The following is a 6638-nucleotide window of genomic DNA, read 5'->3' on the forward strand; positions in this document are numbered from 1 at the left end:
AGTTATTGTTACCCATATAGTTGACTTGTTCTTCTTCAGTTGTAGGATTGAAGGATTGGTATTCTATATGCACTCATCCTCCACTTGAGTCACACCTCATTATTGGATGTACCTGCGTAGAACTAAGAAAATTATCAATCTGTTTATTGAGAAGTTCTACCTAATTAGAGAGCATGGTGACTGAATCAATGTTATAAATGCCGGCTGTTTTCATTGGCTTTGTCCTCATAACTTGCCACTGATAGTTGTTCAGTGACATCTCCTCTATGAATTCATAGGCATCTTTTGGTGTTTTATTGTTGATGGTTCCGCCAACAGCTGCGTCAATCATTTGTCTTGTCGAGAGATTCACACCATTGTAGAACGTTTGAACTTGCAGCCAAAGCGGTAACCCATAGTGAGGGCACCTTCTCAGTAAGTCCTTGTATCTCTCCCATGCATCGTAAAGTGTTTCTAAATCCATCTGCACAAAAGAAGAGATATCATTACGTAATTTAGCCGTTTTAGCTGGTGAAAAATATTTTAGTAAAAATTTCTCAGTCATTTGTTCCCAAGTAGTGATAGACCCTCGTGGTAACGAGTTCAACCACTGTTTGGCTTTTTTTCTCAGTGAAAAGGGAAATAACCAAAGACGAATGGCATCATCAGAAACGCCATTGATTTTGAATGTATCGCAAAATTCAAGAAAATTCGCCAAGTGCGTGTTGGGATCCTCACCCTGCAAACTATCAAACAGAACAAACTGCTGTATCATCTGAATTGTGTTAGGTTTTAGTTCGAAATTATTCGCAGCAATAGCAGGTCTAACTATACTAGACTCAGTTCCTGTTAAAGAAGGTTTAGCATAGTCATATATAGTACGTGGAGCAGGATTTTGATTAGCTGTAATTGCAGGAGGCAGCTGATCGCCTGGGTTTTCGGCCATCTCTTCGGTTGGGGTTTGAGTACCGTCTTCTCGCTCGTTCTCCATGTATCGTAAACTATGCCTTATTTCTCTTCGATTTCTACGAACTGTGCGATCTATTTCTTCGTCAAAAAATAATGGTCCTGGCAGGTTTCTTCTAGTCATAAACTACAAAAACCTGCCAAGAGAAAGAAAAACTAAATTAATAAATAATAAAATAAAATAAAATTGCAAGAAAAATAAATCGCTAAAGTAATAAAAATTTAGTGTTCCTAATATTTCAGTTCCCCAGCAATGGTGCCAAAAACTTGATCGCGTGATTTGTAACAAGTAATAAATATTTATAATGAAGATCAAACCTAGACTAACTATTATCATGACAAAAAGGCAAGCGCACCTATCAAACAATAGTATAGTAACGGCAAGACCGGGATATCGTACCCAAGGGAACCAAAAGTACCAGTAATAACTATCTTTTTATTATCTAGCCTAGGAATAAAAGGATTTGTTTATTAAACTAATTATCTGAACTAATTAACTAATTTAATTAAAGAGAAGAGAAAATTTGGAAAAAGACTTGAAAAGAAACAATTGATAAAGACGACACCCAAGGAGGAATCCACCTAGATTTCACTTGTTATCTGACTCTAAACCGGACGATTTATTCACTTGACTTGATCATGAGACTCCCTAACCTATGTTATTATCCCTTTCGAGACTAATAATGTCTAACCCTCAGTTGAATTAATCAAAATTTCTTTCTTAATTAAAACCCCTAGGGAAGCAGTAAATCACTCTATGGACTTCCATATTAGGTTTCACCCAAATTCGGCAAAATCTCGTAAACCTATTTCTAGGCGTTCGATCAACTCCTCTTAATTATGCCAAATCTACTCTTAGGCAGGGTCTATTCCTCCTCTGCATAAGCACATCAAATCATGAATTAATACCCGGAATATTAACTCAAGCATTAAGAACACATAATTAAGAACAGATCAAGTATTTATCATACAGTTCAGATAATAATAACAAGATCCATCATAAGTTTTATCCCCCTTAGGTATCTAAGGGGTTTAGTCCATAATAAAATAAGAGTACATCTCAAAAGTATAAAAATAAAAAAATATGAAGAAAACTCTAAAACCCCTGAAGGAATTTTGAGAGAAATCTTCAGTCCTAGAGTAGCTCCGGCTTTTGGGATGGATCGTCTGGCTTCCTTCAAGTAATTCCTAGCGTAAGGTTCTGTATTCCAGAAAAGTTCTGGAAGAGGCCTCCTCTCTGGGGCATACTTAAGGTGTTTATATAGGCTTTGGATTGGCTTTCTTCCTCCCCAAGTACCCTTTTTCCGTGTAAAATACAACTCTTTGAAAAAGGGACACACCTGTGTGCCACGACCGTGTGACGTGATTGCCAGGTCGTGTTCGATCCGTTAAATTTCCACGGCCGTGTAGGCTCAATGGCCAGGCCGTGTGAATCGTGTAAACCTTGGTCGACACCCCTGAAGGCCACGGGCATGTGAGATGCCTGTGTGGCAAGGCTTAGGCCATGTGATCTTCTCAATTTGGTCTGTTTTGTCCCTTTTTAGCTTGTTTTTGGCTCCTTTTGACTCTTGGTGCTTTCCTGAATACAAAACATGAAATAACCGAATTAAAAGCACAAAAATCCACAAATCTAGTAGTAAACATCCATAAATATGCTTAGTATTTGGGGTAAAACTATATATAATTTGGCGTTTATCATGTGAAAATATTGATGAGAAATTTTACCAATAAGGTGTCCAATTGAGTTATTAGGAATAAATTGCAATAAGTGAAAAACATGTGTCTAATTGATTTAAGGGCTTAATTGTGACGAGATTTGAAATTTGAACTCCTTATTTTGCAATTAGACCATTATATGTCATTATGGACAAAAATGGACATAGGAGGGATAAAATATCAAAGTTATAATGGAAGGCCATTTTGGTCCATTGGTTAATAAAAGAATTAAAAGGGAAAAGTAGTCAAACTTTGTGTCCATCTTCATCCTCCTTGGCTGAATTTCACAAAAAGCCATAGCTAGGGTTTCTTTCTTCTTTCAAGCTCAAAGTAAGTGCATTCTAGCCCCATTTTTAATGTTCTTTACATTTTTGAAATCCTTGTAGCTTGATTTAGCTATTTCTACCCTTAATTTAAGCTAGGGTTCATGTTCAAAAATATAACCATGAATAACATGCTTGTGCTTTGATGTCTAATGGTAGAATATGGAGGTTTGAGGTGTGGTAAGCAACTTTTACTAGGTGGTTTTTGGTGAAATTGATAAAAAAGGACCTAATTGTAAAAGTTGTAGAAACAATGTGTAAATGTGTGAATAAATGAAAAATGCGGGTTGGTATAAGAGGGAAAGTGATTCTGCTAGGCTTGAATAATGAGAAAAATGGGTACTTTTCATTTTACGATCTTAAGGATAATTTTGTAATTTTGTTTAGGGGCAAAATTATAATTTTGTCATATCGTGATTTTTGGACTGAAATGAATAATGCATGTATTAAATAAGCTAAATATGCTATAATAGATCAAGAGGGACGTGGGATAGACCTTCATAGAGGAAAAGGCAAAGTTGTGGACTAAATCACAAATTCGCCATATTTTGCACCAAGGTAAGTTGTGTGTAAGTAATTCAACAACTCCAATATTACGTATCTAATATTTGACATTATATGATACATGTATGTATGCCTTAATGACATTGACTTGTGATGATCCAATGGAAGTTTAATGACAGGCTAGTGTCTCGGAAGCCCGGGTGTCCCAAAGGAATACTTAGGACTTGGATGTCGTGACACCGTGCTAAACGTACCTGTGTGAGACCATATTTGGGACATGGCATTGGCGATGATATGTGTGCCTATGTAAGACCGTGTTTGGGTCATGGCATCAGTGATGATTTTTGTGCCAATGTAAGACCATGTCTGGGACATGGCATCGACGATGATATGTGTGCCAGTGTAAGACCATGTCTGGGACACATCATCGACGATGATGTGTGTGCCAGTGTAAGACAATGTCTGAGACATGGCATCGGAGATGATATGTGGATTCATGTAAGACCATGTCAAGGACATGGCATTGGTAATTTATTTGGTGTATGACAATCCCGAGTGCCTATTAGTATTCCGGTGGTTCAATAAGCCATTCAAGATGTTGGGTTAAGAAGTGGAGTGATATGAGTAAGAATGTACGGTACAGGTATGTACGTAGACCTCATGAGTACTGAACTCGATTCATGATGGGAAATTTAGCATGAGTAGGAAGGAGTAAGATAAGCTTGATGTTTACTAATATTTAATGTCAATTTTGACTATGTTCATGTGTGTAGTATGATATTGTTGTGATAATTGGTAATATGTTTAATCCATGAATGTCTTGACTTATGTTGTTTATTATTTACATGCAACTTACTAAACCCTGTGCTTACCCTTCTCTCCTTTCCCTTTTCTTTTAGCATCGTCAAGCTAGCTCGGGTATCGTGCATGTCGGAGCTTGAGTCACAGTATCAACAAATCTTTTGTGGTATAATTAGTTTACTACATTTAAGTATGGCATGTATAGGGGACTTAGTATTTTGTTATATGTGTCATATTTGTTAGCCAAAGTGATGGCTCCTTTTGGTATATTATTCCATTTTGTTTATGGCCATGAATTATGGCTCATTTTGATTATTGGGTTGAAATCCTTAAATATTGTTACATGCATGAGATGTGTTATTACTTTTGTGGTGTGTGCCAAATGGTTGATAAAATGTGTAATTTATGCTTGATGGATAAATGATGCCAATTGGTATGGTCACTATATTAATAAAGGCAAATAAATGTAATGAATGAACTTAAAAAGTCAAAGAGTCCCAATTAGGTAAACTTGATATGAAATTGTCATGCATGAGTTAAAGCTATGGATATCTAAGTAACCCTTTTATGCCATGTCAACCACCATTGGCATGTGAGTGTGTGTTGGGGTTGTTAAGGGGGAAAAGAGGGCTTAGAAAATAACCTTAAAGTTGTCCATACAGGTAGACACACAGGCATATGTCTAGGTCGTGTGTGACACATGGTCAGCCCCATGGGCGTGTAGTCTGGCCGTGTTTCCCTTGCACCCTAATTTTACAAGTCAGTATGCATGGTAGTAAACACATGAGTAGAGACACGGCCGTGTGTCTCAGCTGTGTGGAGGACACATCCTTAGGACATGGGCGTGTGCCCAGGCCGTGTGAAGTACGCACCTTAAATGCGAAAATTAAATTCGCCACACGGCCTAGCACACGGTGTGTGACTTGGCCGTGTGATATTAATTTTATGTTGATGTCATAAACAGAGAATTACATGGCCTGGGGACACGGGCGTGTCAAGGGCACACTGGTGTGTCCTTGTGTGCACACAGGCATGTGACCCTATTTTAAGAAAAACTTTTTAAAGTTCATGGTCTAGTCCCGAACCGCCCCCGATGTATGTTTTGGGCCTCATAGGCCCATATAAGGGACGATATGCATGTTCTTGAATAAATTTTAAATTTGAACAAAATTTTATGGCCCAATTTTACAGTAGTATATGTTCAAGTCTGGTTATGCCTCGCATCATGTCCCGATGTTGAACACAGGTAAGAGGTGTTACATAATTCATGCTAAATCCATACCATCAAGCATAAGACACTCATGTGTCAAAACAATTCAAACACTTTCATACCAAATTGACATTCATAAATCACCCTAGTGGTCACTTTCAATTAAGAATCGTTGTACCTAAAACCACAAGCATATCAATTTCAATTTATCAAACATATGATACACAAATTACCAACTCAAAAACTACCATTCACCACAAGCATTTATATTGTAAATACCATATGCATATAAAGGTCAATTATACATATATATATATGCACAACCAAATCAACCAAAATAAGCCAAATCACTTGGCTATATACATATCAAACCACTTAACATTTACAAGCCAACTCAATGGCTAAATTCACTACTATCATATACCAAAATTACCAAAGCTCTTATACATGCCATATAACCAAAACATAAGCTCAAAAGTACCAAAGTAGATGTTCAATGGTGTGATACGATCTCTGACGACTTCCAATCCGAGCTAGCTTCGATAGTCACTATAAAACATAGGAAAATAAACAATTTAAACTATAAAGCTTAGTAAGCTCGTATAGTTAATAAGTAATACTTACCATTTAATCACCATTCAAACAATATAACATAGTATACTTCAAAATCATATAATTATAAGGTTAACATATATTCAACCACATAATTAATCAAAATCTCATTACTTTCATTGTTTCAATGCTCGTATAATTTTCATACATACCTCTACTGATACGTATCTATTTCTAACCATTTCATATCTTTGATATACCCGTTGAACCATTCGGAATACTATCAAATACTAGGGAATCTCGTACCCTAAGTGTCACATATATAGCCGAAGCTATCTCGATCTTATAACACATAAAATGCTCATTCTCGAGCTATCAATGAGTCTGCTCACACAAGCTAACGATCATGGTGAAACTACACAGTGCTACTCACACAAGCTGATGAGTATCCGCAGCACATGCCGGATAACTCAGCCACCGGTAAGACATATGGACCAGTACCCAAATCACATAATCCCTAATGATATGTCATTCGTATCCTAATCTATTACTCAGGTTCAATCAAGATTTCTCGTTACGAAATCATC

General features: G+C 36.9%; 1 non-coding gene across 1 annotated transcript; it reads left to right on the plus strand.

The window, feature by feature from the left end:
• The first annotated feature begins 389 nt into the window (after window positions 1-389).
• Window positions 390-496, plus strand: LOC128279526 (small nucleolar RNA R71). The gene has a single exon (XR_008269728.1). It is a non-coding gene; the product is annotated as a small nucleolar RNA R71 (small nucleolar RNA).
• Window positions 497-6638: the final 6142 nt, after the last annotated feature.

The sequence above is a fragment of the Gossypium arboreum genome, chromosome 8 (genome assembly GCF_025698485.1).
Source record: "Gossypium arboreum isolate Shixiya-1 chromosome 8, ASM2569848v2, whole genome shotgun sequence".
Taxonomy (NCBI): Eukaryota; Viridiplantae; Streptophyta; class Magnoliopsida; order Malvales; family Malvaceae; genus Gossypium; species Gossypium arboreum.